The sequence below is a fragment of the Geotrypetes seraphini genome, chromosome 12 (genome assembly GCF_902459505.1).
Source record: "Geotrypetes seraphini chromosome 12, aGeoSer1.1, whole genome shotgun sequence".
NCBI lineage: Eukaryota > Metazoa > Chordata > Amphibia > Gymnophiona > Dermophiidae > Geotrypetes > Geotrypetes seraphini.
This window is the reverse complement of record NC_047095.1, coordinates 79,410,276-79,433,685: the sequence shown is the minus strand read 5'-3', so window position 1 is coordinate 79,433,685 and position 23,410 is coordinate 79,410,276.

Genomic DNA, 23,410 nt, shown 5'->3' with positions numbered 1-23,410 from the left:
CCCGGCATAGCTTTGTGTCGTCTGCAAACTTGATGATCTCGCTGGATGTTCCTTCTTCTAGGTCATTGATGAAAATATTAAATAAGATGGGCCCAAGTACCGAGCCCTGGGGTACACCGCTAGTCACTTTCTCCCAGTCTGAGAACTTCCCATTTATGCCCACTCTCTGCTTTCTGTTCTCCAGCTATTTGCCTATCCATCTCAGTATATCTCCCTCTATTCCATGGCTTTGTAGTTTCCTGAGAAGTCTTTCATGTGGAACCTTGTCGAATACTTTCTGGAAGTCCAAGTATATTATGTCCACCGGTTCTCCACTATCAATTTGTTTGTTCACTGTCTCAAAAAATTGAAGTAAATTTGTCGAACATGATTTCCCTTTCCTGAAGCCATGTTGACTGGCTCTTATCAGGTCGTGTGTATCCAAGTGACGGACTATGCTATATTTAATCAGTGTTTCGACCATCTTTCCAGGGACAGATGTAAGACTTACAGGTCTGAAGTTGCCCGGTTCTCCTCTTGATCCTTTTTTTGAAAATTGGCGTGACGTTCGCTATCTTCCAGTCATCCGGTATCTGTCCAGTTCTAATTGACAGGTTGGCAAGTTTTTGCAATAATTCTCCGATTTCAACCTTCAGTTCTTTTAAGACTCTCGGGTGAATTCCATCCGGTCCAGGGGATTTGTCACTTTTAAGTTTGTCGATCTGGTAGTATATCTGGTCCAAGTCCACTCCTACTGTGGTGAGGCTGTCCTCTATTACTCCTTTGAACACTTTCACTGTTTCTGATATTGTTGCGCTGTCCTCCTTCGTAAAGACAGACATAAAGAAGGAATTTAGTCTGTCTGCAATTTGTTTGTCTTCCTTGATGTACCCTTTTCTTCCCTGGTCGTCCAGCAGTCCCACCGCCTCTTTTGCGGAGTTTTTCCCTTTTACGTATTTTTGGCCTCTTGCGCTATTTTCTCGTCATAGTCCTTTTTGGCATCCCTCACCGCCTTGTGACATTTCTTCTGATCATCTCTATGTTTGTTCCAAGCTTCGGTTGTTTTCATGCGTTTCCATTTTTTAAAAGAGTCCTTCTTTTCTTTTATGGCTTCCTTCACCTCTCTAGTAAGCCATGTCGGTTCTCCTTTCTTTGGAAATCCGTGGAATGTAGAGATTTTGTTCTTCTGTGATAGTATTTTTCAATGGGAACCATGCCTGATCTACCGTTTTAACTTTGTCCATTTTTTTCTTGAGCCGTTGTTTCACCATGGCTCTCATGCTATCGTATATTCCCTTTTTAAAGTTTAAGGTCGTGGTTAAGGTTTTTGTACGTTTCCCTTTCCCGATGTCAAGTTTGAAGTTGATCATGTTGTGATTGCTCGTCCCCAGCGGGACTGTGACTTCTACTTCTTTTGTCGGTCCCATAATGCCATTTAGGACCAAGTCCAAGGTGGCGTTTCCTCTCGTCGGCTCTCCCACCATTTGTTCTAGGAAGCAGTCCCCTAGCGCTTCCAGGAACTTGGCCTCCTTGCCGCAGTTCGAGGTTCCCAGGTTCCAGTCTATCCCCGAGAAATTGAAGTCTCCCATGATTATTACATTACCTGTCTTACATTCTTGTTTAATTTCCTCTATCATTTCTGAGTCTGTCTTCTCCGTCTGTCCTGGGGGTTGATAGTAAAGGCCAATTTTTGTGTCTGCACCATTGTGTCTAGGAATCTTGATCCAGAGGGACTCCAGCTTCTCTTTCCTTTCCGTCGTAGCCTCTCTAACAGATTCTACTCCTTCCCGAACATATAGGGCAATACCTCCACCTTTCTGCCCTAATCTATCTCTTCTGTATAATTTGTATCCCTGTAGTATTGTGTCCCATTTGTTTTCATCATTCCACCATGTTTCTGTTATGCCAATGATTTCCACTTCATTGTTTCTTGCTATTGTCTCTAATTCTCCCATTTTGTTTCTCAGACTTCTAGCATTTGTATACATACATTTGAGTTCCCTTTGTGTTACCTTCTTGAGCTTTCTAAGCTTAGCAGTCTCTCCTGTTTCTTTCACGGTATCCTTTTCTGCTCCTGCATTGTCTCCCCTATTTGCTTTGTGATCGTCCCCTCCTATGTCTGGGTAGTTGTCCGTGGTTCCTTCTTCAGGGCATCCTGTCACACAAGCCATCAACTAGTGGTCGACTGTCCGCTTTCCCCTGTCCTTTAGTTTAAAGCCTTCTCAATGGCCCTCTTCATGTTGCCTGCCAATACTCTTGCTCTTTCCTTGTTGAGGTATAGTCAGTCCTTTCTGTAGTACTTGCTTTTTCCCCAGAACGCCGTCCAGTTGCGCACGAAGTCAAAGCCTTCCTCTTCGCACCATCATCTCATCCAGGCATTGATCGCTTGTAATTCCCCTTGTCTCTTTCCATCCGCTCTTGGTACCGGGAGGATCTCGGAGAAAGCCACCTTCACCTCCCTGATCTTCAGTTTTCTTCCGAGTGAGCGGAGCTGGCTCTTCATCTCTTCCCTGTCATACTTCCATCCGCTCACATCGTTGGTTCCCAAGTGGATAAGCACAGCAGTGTCCTCTCCCCCTGCGCTGACTATGATCCAGGAGATCCTGTTGGCCACATCCTTCACTCTTGCTCCAGGCAGGCAGGTGACGATTCTTCATTTGACGATTCTTCATTTGTATCCTTTTTCCATTGGTTAATGAATATTTTTTGGGGCTCCAATAGCCACTTTCACTTCACATTTTCACCATGCCAGCCCTTGTTTCCTCTTCTTTCCACCTTTGTAAATAATGGAATAAATCTGGTCTCGTCTTCTACAACGGTATTTTTAAATAAAATCCACGTCCTAACTTTTGCCACCAATCCTTTTAGCTTCTTTTAAACTATTTTCCTCATTTTATCAGTCACCCTTTTAAAATTAAGTGCAGCTACAGTAGATTTATTTAGTGACGTCACTCCAGATAGCTCATGCCTGGAGCAACTTGCCTGAATCAGTATATCAGGCTCCATCGTTGGGAGTATTCAAAGCCCACTCTTTTGAAGCTGCATTTAGGTCCTAATCCTTCCAACTTATAAAATACACTATATTTGTTTCTCATTCCTTCTAAAGCCCCCTACTCTCTCTACCTCTTCATCCCTTTGCATTTCCCTTCATGAGCAGCATATATTGATTGACCCTTTGTTCTGTGTGTCTGTCATAATTAGATTGTAAGCTCTTTCATGCAGAGACTGTCTCTTGCATGTTTAGTGTACAGCACTGCATGCATCTGGTAGCGCTATATAAATACTGTAATATATAGTAGTAGTAGGCGTCGGTAGGCATCTTGGTGTAGACGCCTAACCAAAAATTAATTTTGTAATAGTTTTAAATGGTGCTGGTTAACTGTGTTGATTGAACCAATTTAATAAATTAAGTTTGGTGCCTACATCGGTAGGTGTCCCAATCTAGGAGCCTACTGGTAGGCACCATTTATAGAATCAGGACCATAAGGTGGAAGCCCCAAAATTGTCGAAGCGGTGTACATTCCAGGTGTATCTTAACTCTGACCCTGGTCTACTTCTGCACTTACCAGTGTCTCAGCACTCTGTCAGGATAGTCAGGGTACTATCTGGGTAAGTGCATGTACTTCTAAAATTTGACTTGGTCAGTGATACTCAGTGGCATAGCAAAGGTACGAGGTGCTTGGGGCGGTGGCACCCCCCCCCCACCCCACGCACGCCCTCCTCTCCGTCCCCCACTCCTTCTGCATCAACCCCCCCCACTCCTTGCATATTCCGTACCACACTCTTGCCCTCCCTTCCCACCCCCGTACCTCTTTAAATATTTGCAGAGTGATCAGCTTCTTCAGCCTGCTGTTCATTCTGGCTTTCCATCTGATGTCAGTTCCTGGCCCTGGCTTTCCCTCTGATGTCACTTCCTGGCCCTGCAACCCGGAAGTGATTTCAGAGGGAGTCAGGCCAGCATGAGCAGCATGCTAGAGTAGTTAATCGTGCTGGCAAAGATTTTAAAGAGGTACGGGAGCACGGAAGGAAGGGCGCGAGTATGGCGTGGGGGTGCGGAGAAGTGCTGGCGCCCCCACCCAGACAGCACCCAGGGCGGTCCGCCTCCCCTTTACTATACCACTGGTGGGACCTATCTGGATAGGAGCCACTACGCATACCTGACACTTCTACCCCAGCTCCATCAAATACCACTGTAAGGAATGCCTACATTGGGACTGCTTAAAAGTGAACAGACTCTTGTTGACACATGCGTGTTCTTATTCATTTGTGTAGTTTTAAGAAGAGACATTTTCCACACATAAACATACTCTGCACTTGTAACATTATCCCCATATCACTTTCAGAAATTATACTATGTGTGAAAACAGTTGCACTAATAAAACGTCTTTTCCACATTTAAAGGTGTACCTTAGAGCAGTGTTTTTCAACCGCTGTTCCGCGGCACACTAGTGTGCCGCGAGATGTTGCCTGGTGTGCCGTACGGTGCAGACACTGATTAGGCCTCAGGCCGGGTCCTGCACGCGCTCCCATGAGACTCCCCCGGTCCCCGCTGCTGTTCAGTTTCGATCTTCTGCTCTGACGCAACCGGAAACAGGAAGTTGCAGCAGAGCAGAAGATTGAACACTGAGCAGCCGCGCGTGCGCAGCTCTTTGGGAAAGTGTGCATGTCGCCGAAAAACAAAACCTACAAACTAAGGTGAGGCGAAGGGAGAGAGCTGGCTAAACAGTAGGATCGATTGGGCAGGCGAGTGGTGGCTGCGGGGACCGTGCGATCGCTCGTGTTCCCGGCTCAAATTGGAAGGAGGGAGTGAAAGGGAAAAGGATTCTGGGCCAAGGGGATGAAGACGGAAAGAAAAACCCACAGCAGGAAAGAAAGGGAAGGACAGGCAGGTGAGCCAGATGCTAGAAGCAGGGGGGGGGGGGAAGAAAGAGGGAAAAAAGCTAGATGGGGTTGAAAAGAAGAGACACACTGGTATGGAAGAGGAAGATAGGGGAAATCTGGACACAGGAAGGTAACAGAAAGAGGGGAAATTATGTGCATGGGGCATAGGGACAGAGACATAAAGGGGACATGCCATGGGGATGGTATATGGACACAGGGGGGGGGGCAATGACAGATACATAGGGGAGATATTAGAAATGGAGAAAATAGGAGCACAGAAGCGAGATGGTTTGTGGGGATGGGACAGGGACCGAGCTCGCAGGCTCCAGTGGCTTGAACAAATTACATTGTAACGTGCCATGAAAATAAGAGGGAGGAAGGTAGATAGATAAGCCACGTGAGAGGAGCTGAAGGGTAGTAGAAAGGAACAGATGGTAAAGCAGGGAGGGAAGGGTGGTGGTGGAAAGGAATAGGACAGACATTGAAGGAGGGTGGAGAGGAACAGACCCCGAAGGGAAATGTGGAAGACAGAGTGGGAAGAAGACAGATGCCAGACTATGGGGGAGCGGAGGGAAGAAGATGGGTGCTAGACCAATTGGGGGGGGGGGTGAAGGGAGAGGCACAGTAACAGCAAATGGAAGACGTAGAGAGAAGACACACAGTGGATGGAAGGAATTGAATGAGAAGATGTGGAAAGCAGAAACCAGACAACAAAGGTAGAAAAAAAAATTATATTTATTTATTTATTTTTTGCTTTAGGATAAAATAGTATATTAGTTGTGTTGATAAAAATTTATAAACAAAGCCCTGCCAGCTGAACATCTCTTTCTCTAGTTCAGCAGCAGGAACTTTGATTTATAAGAAAGGAATAAGCTAAATATTACAGTACTAAGGCTTATATGGATGCAGCGGGGACGGTGACGGGGCAGTGAATGGGATGGCAGTGGCGGTGACGGGGCGGTGAAAGCGATGGCAGTGACGGTGACGGGGCGGTGAAGGGAACGGCTGTTGACGAAGAGCTACGTGTGTGTCTTTCTTCGATTCCAGCCAGAATATCAGCTTTGTGTTCAGCCAAACAGGCCCAGGTTTCGCACTGAATAAAGTATTTTATAATTTTTCACTATTCTGTTTACTTAATATTTCATAATAAAGTAATTATAAAATACTTTCTTTGTGTTTATTTGATTCCTATTCAAGAGAATTACTTTCTATATAGTCAATATAGGCACAGAGTTAAATTTTTTAACATTTTCTAATGGTGGTGTGCCTCGTGATTTTTTTCATGAAACAAGTGTGCCTTTGCCCAAAAAAGGTTGAAAAACACTGCCTTAGAGACAACAGCTCAGCAGAAGGAAATCTCAAACCAGCAGTACCTTCATGAAATTGCAGCCACTCCTCCTCCCTTCTTCAAAGATCCAGGGAAAAATGTTGTTTCTGTGCTGTGCTGCTTGATTGATGTGACCTCCCACAGGAATGCTCACTCCACCCCCACTGTCTGCAGGTGAAAGGCCAGCTTCCCTCAGACCCAGCTTCTCTCTTAAGAGCTTTTTTGTGGATCTGGAGGGGGATGGGTGGGAGACTGTCTGCCAGCCATTCAACCCTGTAATCTCCAGGAGGGGGGAGGAGGAGTTTGGGAAGGTTTGCCTAGAGCTTCTGGCTGCTGAGAAATAGAAGAGGCTAGGAAGAAACTGCAGCTGTCCCTTCCTGCTGCTTCCCTGGCCCTGCCCTGCTTCTAACACAGGAAGCCTCTGATCTCACAAACCACAAAGTCTCTGTTGAGGCATGTGAGGCTGTGAAGCTAACTACTTCCTTTCTTTCTCTCTCCCTCTCTCGAAACATTCTCTTTATGTCATCCTTCCACTCAGTTCCCTTCCTTTGTACAGTTTTTATTGACAAGAATATGCAATTATATAGTCTAACCAACAGTAAACATAGATTATAACATTAGAAAAAAAGAAACACAGTTCATCCAGTCTATTTTTTTTAATCCTGCAGAAAAACAACAGCTATGATTTGTGCCTAAAGTATCCTCTGTAGTTCAGCTTGACCCACTAGAGGTTACCTGCACCATTTTGAACCTGGTATTAATAGGGGCAGAAGTAACCAGGGATCAATCCTGCTCTGACCCCACGTATTTTGTAAGCTAGACCAGGGAGACTTATGGGGGGGGGGAGCTTTTGGTGAGATCTTCTAGACGGGTTATGGCCACAAGGGAAGGTCTAAGGTCTTCAGGAAGGGGGTAGATGGTGGAGATGTCTTTGGGAAGTGGGTATGGTCACAAGAGGGAACTTATGGCCACAAGGGGGGCATTGGAAGGGGGAAATAAGATGGAGGAGCCATCAAGATGAAAGGGGGAGGGGCATCTCTGGAATTTACATGCTGGCCTTTTTAAAAAGCAGCCCAGGCACATCTGCCCATGGTTTAATTCCCAATGCTCTCTTGACACTATGAATGAGGTTAGTGGTTGTTTAGTCACTACCATGGGAAATTAAGATGCAGGAAAAGCCCAATTTTTACTGCAGCATGGCAAATAAGCCCCTTAATCTTCTGATGGCAGCAAGAAAAAGATCTAACCTGCTATATTTAATTAGATCAGTAGACTCAGGAAGATCTATACTACTAAATAAATGACAGTGACAGGAGAGATTGAAGTATGGTCTTTCTGAAAAATGTTGTTTCCATTTCTGTAGCTTTTCAGGTTAGCCTGGCACCTGTTGACTCACTCTCTTTCTTTGTCTAGTTTCGCTTCCTTTTTTTTTTTTAATTCAAACTTTTTATTGAATTATTTTCAAGTTTACATAAGGAAACAAACATAAATCCATTGTATCAAAATATAACAATACAAGATATGTCTATTACAGGTACAATATAATAAGGTCCTCAAGTTACCATACAGACCGGATTAAAGAGAAGTAAAGACAAATAAATAAAAGACAAAGTAAATATTACTTCACCTTGGAAATTTCTTGACAGGTTCCATACAGTTGCTTCTGAAACCATATCATAGCTCCTCTTTGTTCTCATTTTCCCATTTTTTCCTTTTTCACTTCCTTTTTGCTTCTCATTTACTTCTCCAGACTTCTCTTTTCTTCTTTCTCCTTCATACATTTATTTATTTAATTTATTCCCAAAAGAGCCTAGAACGAGTTACAGGAGTACATACACAATATAGATCAGAGACATGACAAGCATCACATAATTTGGTAACAAGTAATACAAAACCTAGGTTACAGTAGATGCATGGTATAGGTCAGGAACGACAATAGAAGTATAATTGGTCACAGAATATTGCAGGCATACTCATATTTTAGTTTTGTTATGAATCTACCATAATTGTTTGGCACGAGGTTGTTTCTTCACTCCTTTTATTTGTGTCCTTGTATATTTCAAAATGGTGGGGGGTTTCTCTTAATCAAGTGTATTCATGTAAGTATGGCACAGAAAGCTTGTGTGAGTTGACAGAAGGCCGAGTTTTAAGTTTTCGTTTACCACAGAGTGTCACTAACCCAAGGAACTGGTATTACTTGGCACAGTACACATAATAACCATTAAGAAAACGAAGTTTCACAGTAGAATTTACCACAAAGATAATGAAATATTCATTTGAATGACTAACAAGCAGCCCATTAAGGAAGGAGTGTGGCAGCACTGAGGGGGGGAGGGCGAGTGTTGTGGTGTAAGCATGCAGAATGAGCAATCTGTATGTGTGTCTATGACTGGAAGAGTAGAAAAGGGAGAGGCAGCATGAAAGGAGCAATTCCCTAACTGCTTTGTTTCACTTTATCAGATATTCTATGCTGCAGAAGATGGAACTGCTTCTCCCAGAGAAATCATTGGGCCATTATTTTGGGGAGATTTTTTTCTCTGGAAATCCCAGGGCCAATATGGTCCATTTTTGATCCTGCTCTGACCCCACATATGTCCTTGTCCTGTTTTCTCTCTATGCCAGACATGGCCCCCAGATCAAGCAGTCACCTAATGGGCTAAAAACCAGCGGAAATGAGTTTGATTCTCACTTCAGCTCCTTGTGACCAGTTGCAAACTCTTAAGACTGAGAGCCCACTAGGGACAGAGAAAATACAATACCTGTGTAAACTGCTGTGGTTTTACCACAAAAAGGCATATACCAAGAAACAAACAAACCCTTATATAAAATTTCTTTCCACATCTGTTTGGTTGGTAAGAATAACAAATAATTTATTTCTTAAATAACCAGAAAAAGTATAAAAATATATTGGAAATAAAAAATGTCCATTTTATTTTTTTAAAATTTCTATTATAGGGGTGAAAGGAATTACGGTGGTATCTATAAGTTTTATTATTGAAACTTTGGCACCCTTTTACTAAACCACACTAAGCACTTAACACGTCATTTACCATGCAGTAACCATGTTAAGTGGTTTTGAGGCAAAGAAGTGCTTTTTGTGTCAGTGGGTGTGGAATGGACAGACAGTAGAGAATGTTTTCCATAGCTAGCCGCGGCTAACCTGCAGGAATGGGGGAAAAAATAGGCCCTTTGCTGCAGGTATGGGAACAAGGCTTTTCACTGCCCTAGAAGCGTAGCACGTGGTAATTTCCTGCGTGAGCTAAAAACGCTAGCGCACCTTCGTAAAAGGAGCCCAAAATGTCTTTTTATCAGAGTTGGTAATATATAGAAATAAAACAAAAAAACAAAGGAAATAAGGTAATACCTTTTTATTGGACTAATTCAATGCATTTTATGATGAACTTTCAAAGGTAACCCTTCTTCAAGATCAGAAATAAGCAAATGTTGACAAATATCAGTATACATAGTATAAGGAAAAAATGAATATCAGAATGTGAACCTGTGAAAACAGGTTTAGCGACAATCGCTGACTTTAGTGAATCGGAGCCAAAGTACAGAGAGCAAACAAAAGGCAAGTAGATTAAACATGTCACTTGACTATTGTTTGCTCTCTATGCTTATGTTCTAACATCCCCAACAGGTGCCATGTTAAATTTGCAGTTTCTGCACAGTAAACTTCCACATTAAGCCACAGTAATTACAAATTTTACTAGATTAGTAAAAGGATCTCTTTGTAGTGGACAAGTGGAAAATATAGGTTCCTAGCACAGGTGCTGTAATGGTCAGTTAAAAATCTCTAGGAAAATATAGATTTTTAAAAAAATGTCAACAGATTTGAAGCAAGCCCAAAATGCACCTGGACCAGCTTTGATCTTGAATGATTTGTGCCTTTCAGGATAACATGCTTGAAATCCCTCAGACCTCTTTTCTGTTTGGTAGATCTCAGTACCTCACCCTAGCATACATTGTTCTCTTGGGTGTTTTTGATTCAAACACATTTATTTTTTAACTTGAAATAATTTTAAAAGATGGAAGGATCAAATCAGAATAATTATGTTCCCTGATGTACAAGAGTAAGTACTTATAGAAACTATTTTGCTCTATCTCTTTTGTGTCTCCTCTCCGTATTTCTTCGCTTCTTGTTTCTTTTATCACTTCATTCTGCTTTTGTTGCCTATTGTATCTTCTTTTTTACATGCACTTCTATTTTTCACTATCTTTACCTAATTTGCTCTTTACATTCCTGTGTGGGCGAGATTCCACTAGTTCAGTTTCTCTCTTACTCTCCCCATGACTCACTCTCCCTCCATTCTTTCTGTCTTTCTAGTTGATTGTGGTTTATTTCCCTACTTCTTAACCCTTCTCTTACTTTCCATACCCTCTGAACTATATTTCTGACCTTTTCTTATTTGAGTATGGCATATTTTTTCCCTGCATGCCCTGCACATCTCTCATTCTGACTCAGATTCTCTCTCTGTGGGTGGTATACTCTTTTACATCGGACATGCCACAACATGTCCTTAGGTTCTTTCTAGATTAATCCTCCAAGAGCCTCGCACGACAGCAGCTGGAAGCAGATTTTTTTTTCTAGGTTAGAGATGAAAGAGGAGCTTCAAAATAGGAACAAGATGTGGTGTCCTCTTCCACTTGAAATAGCCAGCATGTATGCTACATAGCAGGAACCATAAGCACAAAGAAAATATAACATTGAGTGCTGGAACAGCTCAAAGGTTCGTTGCTAGGTAGGGAGTCCTAACTTAACTTCCAGTCTCAGGTATCTGGAGGACATTGTTGAGGCAATATACAGGGTGCGCACAAAAACACGCCTTGATTTTAAATGGCTACCAAACCAAAATTTATTGGAATATTCTTTCATCTTTGAGGCTACAGTTTCATCAACTCATAAAGTTTCATATGGTATTTGTTGATTGCATACACTCGATGTGCGCCCCACCTGTTACTCGGCAAACGTCGAAGCGATAATCGAGCATGGACCAGACTCTTCAAAGCATATCCGCCGTGATCTCGTTTATAGCTTCAGTGATGCGTTCCTGCAGATCATTCATACTTGTGGGTAGTGGAGGTACGTACACTCTGTCTTTCACGTATCCCTAAAGGAAAAAGTCACAAACAGTAATGTCTGGTGATCTCGGGGGCCACTTGAGGAATACCTGGTCATTTTGCCGCGTTGCATTGTCTGAAGTTGTAACCTCTGCATGCGATTGTGTAAGATCTTGCTAACCATGCTTTTTGGGATTTATATTTGCTGTCATCTTATTTATAGACATATTCCAATAAGTTTTGATTTTGTAACCATTTAAAATCAAGAAGTGTTTTTGTGGGCACCCTGTATATATAGCCCTTGGAAGGGGCAATTCCTAGTGGCTGGATTTAGGCCTACGGGTTCAGTGTTCCAGAAGGTTTTCAGGTGCATGACCTCTAGCTGAAGACTATCGCTGCAATGATTGGATTAAAAAACTTGGGAGGGATATAAAAGAGGACATAAGTATCTCCATAACTGTAAATGAAGGCTTATGGCTAGTTACCAGCTGGAATCACAACAGAAGTGAAAGAGAGAGAGCGATCATTGCAACCTGGAGAAAACTGAATGCTTTTTAAAAGCCCAACAAAGATGACCAGTTAAGTCAGGTGGTAAGAGCTATGCACTGCACTGCAGGAGGTCCACAATTCAATCTCTGTGCAGGTTCCTCTGCTTCCCAGGCTGGTTAGGGCTGGAACAAAGGCAGTACTCATAACCCCCAAAGTAGCAGTCAAGGGGCAGACAAACAACAGGTTAGCCCACTGCAGTGGGTTGCTACAGGATTGGTGCCAGGAAGAGAATGACACGGTGACAGAATTCATCACCATTCCCGTTCCCACTGATAACTGTGAGAAACAATCCCGTGTCTATCTCAACCTCAGTCCTTCTACACCAGCATTCTTCAATGCAAGGCTTGTGCCCATTCATACACTTGATTCTACCTTCTTTTCTTAAAGAATGGCTTGGAGATGGTTTCCTGCAGTTATCCGCAGGGACGGAATGGTGATAAATTTTGTCATTGTGTCATTGAGACTTCCTTCAAACATTCATGAGCTTCAATTAGCACCTGAAAGTGGTTCACAAAGCACCACTTAGCTTAGCTATCCTTGCAGCAGAGTTTATCAATCTGTGCCTGAAAAGGTCTCCCTGGTGATCTTTATACACTTTCCCTGGGAAGGGCTTCTGGCAAAGGTTTTGTGAATTCGTTATAATTCCTGATCAGCTGTTGTCAAGGGCAGCAAGAGGAATTGTTTGATTATTTTTTTAATACCTTTAAGGTGTTCTGGTGGGGCTCTGGTAGGATTTGGATCTAGAAGTTTCTTCTGTAAGCTGGAAGGATGTCATGCAGGCTTTTCCATATGCAATTTTCAGAGTTCTATCCAGAATATTCAGGTGCCTAGAGTCCTGATTCATCTTGTTGTAACCTATATCAAATTGACCGACTAGCAAGTTAAAAACCTAAGTAGGTCACCTGTGCCTGAGGTCACTTTGGGCTTGATGCTTAGAGATTCATGGTAGAGGAAAGGGAGGAACAACCCATGTGTTCACAGCTTAAGGATCTCATTTCCTTTGGGCAGTGTCAGGAAAATATACATGTGAAACTTTTGCTTTCCTCTCCCCCTACAAATCATAGGCACTCTCTGTGCCATCACACATTATCTCTCAGAATAGAGGCACAACCCTGTCCCTGAACAGATGGGGGAAGGCAGCCGACCACCCTTATCATTCCAGGAAGTGTGCACATTAATTGTTCTCCATGCATGTAATACCAAGTCCTCACTATTAACATCCAGCCAATAAAATATAGGACTTAAAAAGAATTATATTCTCACTAAATGAACAGTTTCTGTTCTGATTTGAGGAAAGGGTGTTATTTAGAGAAAAAATATATATATATTTTTCCATTTATTAAAATTTGTGTGCAAAAGAACAGAGAAACCATTTTTCTATCACTTGCAAATGTCCTCACCCAAGCCCCACATCTTCTTTCATAACCAATGAAGGAAGAGAGCCGGCAGCTGATGATGCTTGCAATGAGTAGTGTGAGCCCAAACAAATACAGTACTGCCAAAACCCAGGCAGAGGCAGTAAAAGCAGCAAAGGGTTATTCAAAAGCACAAAACATGCCTTCATGGCAGGGAAGCGACCTCCTCCCAGTTAGTTCTACTGCTGGATCCCAGCCTCCTGTTATCCCCAGGGAGCAGAGGGAGGGAGGGGCTGGCTCAGGAATGCAGGCCCAAGAGGCTCTTCCAGCCCTCGGAATTCCAGAGCTCTGAAACAGATGTGGAGAGGGGAAAAGCTGCCAAGTCTGAGGAGGCATGTTCAGGCTAGTGCTCTGAAAACTCTGGGAAAAAAACTTAGAATCAAGGTGAAGAGCTCAAACCTCTTTCAGGAAAGGCTGTATAGAGAGGGGGGAATGCAGAGCTGGGTAGGAGAAAAGGGAGTGGCAGTCAAGTTTGGGGGATGGGTAAAGGGGACAGGACTTGATATACCGCTTTTTTCTGTCTGGCTACAATCAAAGCAGATTACATGTTTTAGACAGGTACTTATTTTGCACCTAGGGCAATAAAGTGTTAAGTGAGTTGCCCAGTTAGAAGGAACTGCAGTGGGACTTGAACTCACAACCTCAGGTGCTGAATCAGCTGCTCTAACCACTAGGCCACTCCTCCATACATAATTGGTACATTCTGCCCCTTCTTTTGAATCTTAGTTTGTAGTTCTTGTGAAGTGTAACTTTCAAACTTATACTGTAAAGATTTAAAAAAAAAAAAAAGTATCAGAAGAGTGCCCAAAAGTGAAACTGTACCACCAATTATTAATCCACTAAAAAAGCAAAATTAAAAACACTGAAATTTTGAGCCATTAAAAATCAAATTCTTAGAGATATAGGTCAAGTTAAAAACCTTTAATTAGTGCATTGATCAATTTAAATGAGATTTTGGCACCAAAAATGTCATAGCAACATTATTGGAGGTCAAAAGTAATATTTAAAAACATTTTTAAAAATAGGTTTAAACACTTTTTCAAAGCCACGGTAGAGGTTTCTACTGTGGGCCGACGAGGTAAATGCTCTGATGCTCACAGGAATTCTACGAGTGTCGGAGCATATATTTATTTAAAAGATTTCTTAACCGCCTATAATTAGGCAGTTTTACAAACAACAAACAAACCAGTCATATAAAAAACATACAATACATGTTATACAACCAATAAATACAGCAATTCCTTCATTTACTGTGCCGGCCCACTTCAAACAACAGGAGGTACAGTACTCTTCAGTTGCTATATGAAATCACATTTTAAACCGCTTTTTCGAGCAGGAACTGTCTCTTGCGTGTTTAATGTACAGCGTTGCATGCAGATGGTAGCGCTATATGTACAGTTGTAGTAAACAGCTCTTGTGTTCAGCCAATCTCTGCTTAGGTTTATGTGTGGTCTTCCCTATGAATAATGAATCACAAAGGCAAACAATTACATAAATAATATCCTTTAAATTGTGCCTCAATCATTACTCCCCCCTTTTATCAAGCTGTGCTCGAGGTTTTTAGTGAGGGCTGGCGAGGTAAATGCTCCGACACTCATAGTTCAATGAGTGTCAGAGCATTCACTCTGCTGGCTCGCACTAAAAACCTCTAGCGCAGCTTGATAAAAGGGCCCCTAAGTTGCAAAACATACAATTGTCACATCTCTTAATTAAAACATCTAGGAAAACCACTTCAAAATCACTACAATTATTTTGAAATTTTAAATTGGTATCACATTGATTTAACCAATTAAAGAACTCACGTTTCTAATAATCCCCTTGCCTCAATAAAATAACAACAATACATCATCAATAAGTATATTCTATAACACATGATCACTGTAAAAAGAGATTAACATACTGATTAACATAAAGGTTGGCTAGATCAGGGGCCATAGTAGCCCCTATTGCAGCCCCTTTATTTGCTTAAAAAAAAATTAGATCTTGAAACCTAAATTGGTCTCATGATGACCTCGCAAAAAAAAAAAAAAAAAATCTGCACACTACGACCCTTGTGCCCACCCAACCTCCTGATGTCCATAAAGGACACCTTTACTAAATCAATCCTCCTAATAAATTCCTCCCTTCAAACAGTAATAGTACCACAAAGCTGGAAATCAGCCATCATAGACCTATCTTTAAAAAAACCAAACCTTGGACCCAAATGACCCCCAGTTAACTACAGACCAATCCTGAATCTTCCATTCATCTCCAAGATCCTAGAAAAGGCCGTACTATCGCAACTCCAGACCTTCATCAACAAACAAGATGCCTTCTCCTCCTACCAATCTGGCTTCAGGAAATTCCACAACAGGCATCATTGACTGCTTGGAACATGCTAGACAGAGGAAACCTCACCACCACATTTGACATCATCGATCATCCCCGCCTCCTTTCCAGAGTTGCAGATATTGGAATCTGCAAAATTGCACTCCGTTGGTTCTCATCATTTCTAAGACAAAGAACCCAAAATGTTCTGCTAAGATATGTTCTATCACAACTGAAACCAATAAAATGGGTACCACAAGCTGCCCTTTATCCCCCTTTACTTCTCAATCTCTATATCAGGCCAGTATTAGATACTGCCTTAAAATACCAGTTAAAGATCCACTCCTTTGCGGATGACATACAACTAGACCTGCCACTAGGTTCAAACCGAGACACCCAAACATCCAAACTACACAACTGGCTTACAGAAATAAAAAGCTAGATGACTAGAGCAGCTTGATAAAAGGAGCCCAATGTGTATTCAAGGGCCTGGTAATAGCCTACCAAAGTTTTCCACAACACGGTACCAACCTATATGGCCTCCAAGCTGCCACCTTACACCCCAAATCGGCAGCTTTGCTCGCAAGAAAAAAAAAGACTACACATACCTTCAGGCTCCCTCTGCTTTAAGATTGCCCAGAATAGATCCTACTCATACTACCTACCACACCTCTAGAACCAATTACCATCTCACATCAGATTATTAGGACTACTGAACTTCAGGAAGGCAATAAAAACTCACCTCTTCCTCTAACCTTCTATGAAATAGCTCCAGTCACAATACCACTATCCACAAAACAAGATCAACCATCACTGATACTACCATGCCCTGTCATACATTCCATACCATATCATACCTAACACATATTATCATGCACTGTTATGTATTTACCTTTGCCATACCATGTACTGTCATGCATTGTCAATTGCTGACACTTCCACATTTTGCCAGCCATTCCATGGTATACCATTCCTAGCATATATTATCATTCAGAGTTATGTATTGTCCTGCCAGACCACTATGTTCCTGCCATTCTTATATGTATTGCCTGTCATATCATGTACTTTACTGTCATGCATCATAATGCACTGCCTTGCTCTGTTATGTGCTGCCTTATAACACTTTGTACTGTAAGGCACCATAATGTACTGAAAGCTCTATTAGTTACTGCAATGTCATAATAAACTTATCACCACCCCATGCTATATGAGGCCTTGCCTGTTAGGTCCTATTAAGCATTGCCATGCCATGCTATCTTGCTCCCCTATCTATTAACCTATCATGTCATGATCTAAAATGTATTGTCATGCTCTACATTACTAAACTAAAATAAACCTTAAGCTTATATACCGCATCTTCTTGTAACCCATTCTGAGATCTTTTGGGAGGACTAGATATAAATCCAAATAAATAAAAATAATTTTTGGTTAAAGCCAACTTGGCCAGTTCCATGACATATTCAGTAGGGATCTTCATGTCTTTCCTTTTAATTAAAGTGAATTATATCACAGATAAAACTTCTTATGTCCAAAGAAGAGTTTTAGAAAGATCAGAGGAAATGTAACATATACATAGTCTTTGAGCATATTGTCAAAAAAGTACTCTCCTTGGAGATATGAAATCCAGTGTCAATTCCAGATTTGATCAAACTATCTATTGCAGCTTTATTCAGAGAAAAATAAAAGTCTTTATCACTAAGCTGGTAATGAATCTGAGAAATATACAGTAAAACCTTGGTTTGCGAGCATAATTCATTCCGAAACCATGCTTGAAATCCAAAACACTCGTATGTCAAAGCGAATTTCCCCATTAGAAATAATGGAAATTCAGATGATTCGTTCCACAACCCCAAAACTTTAATACAAAATATTGTATGTACTTGTATTGCAAGACCTCACTCGTTTAGAACAGTGACTACACTCTTTTAGTGTCAGACAGAAGAACCATCAGCTGTTGTGCTGTGATGCATGTATACTGTATGTACTCATATTGCAAGACCTTGCTTGTTTAGAACAGTCACTACACTCCTGCAGTGTCAGAGAAGAACCATCGGCTCAATTGTGATGATGTGATGTGTGTATACTATATGTACTTGTATTGCAAGTCATTGCTTGTTTATTAAGCTAAAATTTAATAAAATGTTTTGCTTGTCTTGCAAAACCCTTGCAAACCAAGTTACTTGCAATCCAAGGTTTTACTGTATTTCGGTTCATAATCACAACTGCACCTACTTTATCAGCTGGTTTAATGTCTATATTTTCTTGAAAGTATTGTGAGCCTCATTTTCTTCTCTGGAAAGATTATAGAAAATACATTTTAACTTATCATGTCTTTCTGATCTGAAAACGAAGGGTTACCTTTGAAAGCTAATCATAAAATGCATTTAGTCCAATAAAAAAGGTACAGTATTACCTTATTTCCTTTATGTTTTTATTTCTATATATTACCTTAAAAATTGGACTAACAGAAACCACACCATTTCACTTGTCTTTTTTTTGTTTGTTTTAAATCTTTATTAAGTTTTCAAAGCCAACAAAAAGTGCAATAAAATATACATACAAATAGTAATAATCAAATAAGCACTTATAATCAATCAGTATCAATACAAAAATAAAACCCCCTCTCCCAACCAATATTTTCATCAAGGAATAAAACCACATAAAAGATATACCCCCCCCCCCCGGATGTGTGTATTATAACAACAGAAATAAAGATAAAAGACAGCTATAACGAATTCACAAAAGATGTCAATGGGTCACAAACTAACTTGAATATCTTAGTATGCCCCAGCATGTCCGCATTCATCTTCACATACTTATAACTTAAGCATAAATTTGCCCACTCATGTCTTTCAAAACCAGTTAGAACTATCTATAAATAAACTTAGCTAGGCCTCCTCATATCATTTCCAAAATATCTATTTCCCCTAGATTCCTTTTTATTACTGTAAACTGCTGAGATATGCCAGGCTAGCAGTATATAAAACAAAGATAAAATGTGACTTAAAAATGGTAGAAGTACACTGGCATGTAAGCTCTCCCTCCTTGAACTGAGTCACTTGGCATTTCTGATACTACCTCAAAGAAGCAGACTATCTTTATAGCTAGAAAGGAGCCACGTCTACAAATATGGGGACTAGCATTCCACAGCATCATATTGGGCCATAGGAAAGCAATTGGAGAAGCCAATGATTTTGGCTCAGCCCAGTCCTTATCCACAGGATAGAAGACCTCCATTTACTCCAGCTTCATTCTGTCCAAGAACATCTCAATATCAGTCTCTGGAAGGGGGAAAATCAGTAGCCTTTTCGAGCGAGGAATGTGTTTCACGCTGTCCAAGTTTAAAGCTACTCTACAGCCCAGCTTACTGCACTCACATCACTGACAAGCTCCCTCCCACTGGAAAAATCAAATCACATCCAAGCATTTTTCATCTCCAAAATACAGTTGAATTTATTTTTCCCAGCCCACCTCTTTCAATTTGTCACTATACTGCTTCATAAGGCAAGTTACCACCAACCTTTTTAATGTTGCAGCACATTTCATCCCTTCATACACTTAGCATAATTACTTTTCCCATAGGCAGCGGAACACTGCTTTGTTTGGGTGGCCCAGGAGCTCTGGCCTAGCACACGACCTCTCGGCAGCTCCTAAGCCCCCCACCCACCTCCTCCCAGCGCTAGTTTTAAATCTTCAGACCGCCACCTTGCAGCATCCATGAGCAAGCCTGTCCCCGAAAGTAGACTGAAGGGTTCCAAGGCATGCCCTGCTGTTTGACAGTGTGGCAGCTGCCCAAAGAATTAAAATCATAACACCGGGAGACGGGAGAGCAACAATCAGTGACCGAAAATATTTGGGGAGGCCATGGCCTCTGTGGCTTCCTCTGTTCCGACGCCTATGACTTTCCCCCTTCAGTGGGTCCCTGCCTCTATTTCTCAAGCGTCACCAATAGGTCAGATTTTCAGGATCTTCCTAATGAATATACATGGGAGAGATTTGCATACAATGAAGGTAGAAGACATGCAAATCTAACCAGTTAGTGGAAGTAAGAGCCACTGTCCTACAATCTCAAGATCACCTCTGGACAGCAGGATTTCAGTGCCAATATCTCAGGGCATCCTGTTCAAATGGAACCATGTGTAATCCTTTACTCTCATATGGAGACCAGTTAACCTTCCATACTCCTGGTGTCAAAGGAATGCTAGAGCAAATGGCAACAGCAGGTTTAGGGTTGCTCAATGACAACTTCTACAAGTAGGGGAGGATGGTGCAGAGGGAAGAGAAAGAAAACTGCACAGCAGTCCAATCCCCCTTTTACTTTGCTTGATGGCTTCAAATTTATGAGCACAGCTAAGGTCCCTGATACACCATATCAGCTGGGAACCTCCGATATAGCACCTTTTATCCAAAGTATGTTTCTCCAAAAATTGTACTCATGCTATTACTTGAACAAAGTTCTGCTCTACAAAATAAATGACTGGTGTCTTATATCCCACTATGCAGAAAATTTCCCATTACTAGATTTTAATCCCCAAGCTCATGTCTAAATAAATCTATGACCTATAAGCCTCGTTTCAACTATTTTGGTTAAAAGGTGCTTTACTGTAACAGTATTGAGATAACTCACATTCTAAATAAAAGGAGAGATGCTTAAAAGCTAAAAACATGATTTTATTATCGTACCTGAACTTGACAAGAACCCGCAAAACATACTTGAAAGTATCAAGAAATTTGAAAACAGGGATTATTGATATTTAGGGCTTTCTTTTACGAAGTTAAGTACTGTGTATACTCAAATATAAACTGAGATTTTTCATCCACAAAATGTCGGTCTCGGTTTATATTCGACTCCCCACCCTGGCCCTACCTGACTGCCCTGGTGGTCCAGTGATCAATCCCTCCGCCCCCTCCCTGCAATGTCCCATCTGCCAGCTTACCCAGCCTGCCCCCCCTTCTCTCCCTCCCAGCACAGGAATACCTTACTTCCCTGGTAGGCCAGCAGCAAATCGGGGCAGGAGGAATATTTCTACACCCCTTCCTGTTCAGTTCACATAGTAAAAAAAATGGCTGCCATGAGTTCCTGTAGCAACTTAATGAGACTGTAGCAGTCTCTCAAGGTTGTCACAGGACTCATGGCAGCCATTTTTTTATTATGGAGACTACATGGGCAGGAGCATAGGACTGCTCCTGTCCCAGCTGACCACCAGGGAAGTAAGGTAGGCCTGTGGTAGGACCAAGAGAGGAGGGGGGACAGGCTGTGTACAGGACCAACAGAAAGGTCACCATGGAGAAGGGCGGGATCAATTGCTCTGGCTCCAGTAGGAAGAGGTTTTACAGTATTTTAGAAGTTCACACACAGTAAACCACAAAGTATACTGAGAACAGGAGTTGGAAGGCATTTTGCAAGTAGCAAACAGTAAATACCACTCTTTTACTGTTAGTGCCTGCCTCCAAAATAGGAGAGGCCAAGTACTTCCACATTAACTATGAGCAGGTACCACCCACTAATAGGAATGTTAGCATGACCTGTAAAACAAAATGCTGGGAACGCCTCCAGTTAGTGCAATAGTTTTGCACAGTAACTTGCTGCATTAACTAGTAATAACTGTAAAATCTATCCTACTTTAGTAAAAGGGCCCCTTTAACCTGCAGCACGAAAGGATCCAAGATCAACGATTCAGTATCTCAATTATATATATACAAAATGGTGCAGAATATGCACATCACCATCTTACCAGGATACAACCTAGATGTGCCGAGGTTCAGTTATTTTATTTGGGTGCGTTTTGTAATTCTGTGGAAGAATTTGCTGTATTTATTTTATTTATACACTGGTTTTAGTCATGAAACCACACAGTAAGAGGTTGTCAACTATCTTAGTTCCAGCAGGTTCGAGTGACCCACTTACACAGCAAAAATCCCAAGATGCTCTGGTGCCTGCCTCCAGGTGGTATCAGAAATGAACACCTCAGGAAGCAAATACGCAAATGGTCTACAAGGGCCAGACAAGCAGGAAAAAAGTGAGCAAATCAGAAAGACTAAATTAGTCCAAAATACTGTATAAAGAAGCAATTTTCTTGAACAGCAGCAGCAGAGGGGTGAAAACTAAGTTTTGGCTTTCTGCACTATGTTAAGAGGCCTAAAATACCACATGATGAACCATAAAAATGTTTCTTTCCCTCAGCCATCTTAATTTTTTGTGGTTCACCATGTGATATTTTAGGCCCCAGATATAACCCAGAAGGGCAACACCTAGCTAAGTTGGGTGTAGTTTTCACCCCTCCACTGCTGCGGTTCAATAAAATTGCTTATTTGAACATAGTAACATTGTAAATGACAGCAGATAAAGAGACCATCCAGTCTGTCCAATTCTGGACTATAGTAATTTCTGGTCTGCTCACTTTTTCCTGCTAGGAATTAATCATGTATTTGGTATCCTAACCCAGTAGGCAATTCCAGTCCTCGAAAGCTGGAGCCAGGTCTGGTTTTCAGGATATCCACAATGAATATGTATGAGATAGATTTTCATCTCAAGGAGTCAGTGCATGCAAATCCATCTCATACATATTCATTGTGGATATCCTGAAAACCTGACCTGGCTCCGGCTCTCGAGGACTGGAATTGCCTACCCCTGTCCTAGCCTACATTTCATTTTGATAAGTTTTCTCCCTTGAAATAGATCTTTACAACCAACTACGAATGTTAACTGGGACGGGATATAAATCAAAATAAAAAAACCTGATGATCTTAGAAAGTCTTCTGCCATTATTTGAAGTGGGAGGAAAACATAACATGTTGGGTGTATTTGGACTAGTGTTAAAAACATTTGTCCATGAAACTCCCTAGAGCAGGGGTAGGGAACGCCGGTCCTCGAGAGCCGTATTCCAGTCGGGTTTTCAGGATTTCCCCAATGAATATGCATTGAAAGCAGTGCATGCAAATAGATCTCATGCATATTCATTGGGGAAATCCTGAAAACCCGACTGGAATACAGCTCTCAAGGACCAGAGTTCCCTAACCCTGCCCTAGAGCAAGGATGCTCTCTTGTAAATATCTGGGCAGTGCTATGTTTCTTATTTATCTAGCAAAACCATGCATTGAAAATGAATCTATTCCTTTGAACAGTTGATCCCAAATCCTTGTATGGTTTGTAGAAAATAAGGAAAGACACACCATGGAATACACAATTCCCCGTAGCAGTCTTTATGCTTGGGCTGTGTGTGGGAGAGGATTTTCACAGGCTCACTCCCCTTTTCCTGCACTCAAATTCAGTCTTCTCTCTCTACTTCACTGCTCCAGTAAAGCCACTGTCTCCCTTCACTCACTCCTCTCTGTACAGCACTCTTCATCTAGGCTAAGTATTGATCCCACAGCAGCAGCTATGGGGCACTCGGTGCTGCTGGGGGAAGAGGCACAGAGTTGGCTTTATGCACATAACTTACAGCCTTTCACTGTAAAACACCTCAGAATTTTGTAATCATTTAATTAACCGAGTCTCACATTCAGTGATGCTCAACCCTGTTCAAGACTGGCAGAGGAAGCAGTGATCTGAACCTCAAGGTTGTCTCAGCAGTGAATCACACCAAAATTTTGGAATTAAATACTGTTCTTTCAAGCACTAATTGAAACCTTTTTCTGTCAATACTGCTGAACAATCCCACCCTGACTGCCTTTCACTTCTTCTTGCAGGTTAGTACAAAATAGGTTCTCAAGTTGGTTGGTGATCTCATGTTGAAAAAATGTAAAGCTGGGACTGCACTGAAAGACTGATGACTGCTCACATTGCGCAATTTACCCTAGCAGCTATTTTTTCTTGTAAACTCCTTCCTGTAAGGGAAAAACACTGTGAATATGAAGGGTGGGTCTTTCTTTTTTGCATTTTTGATGCCCA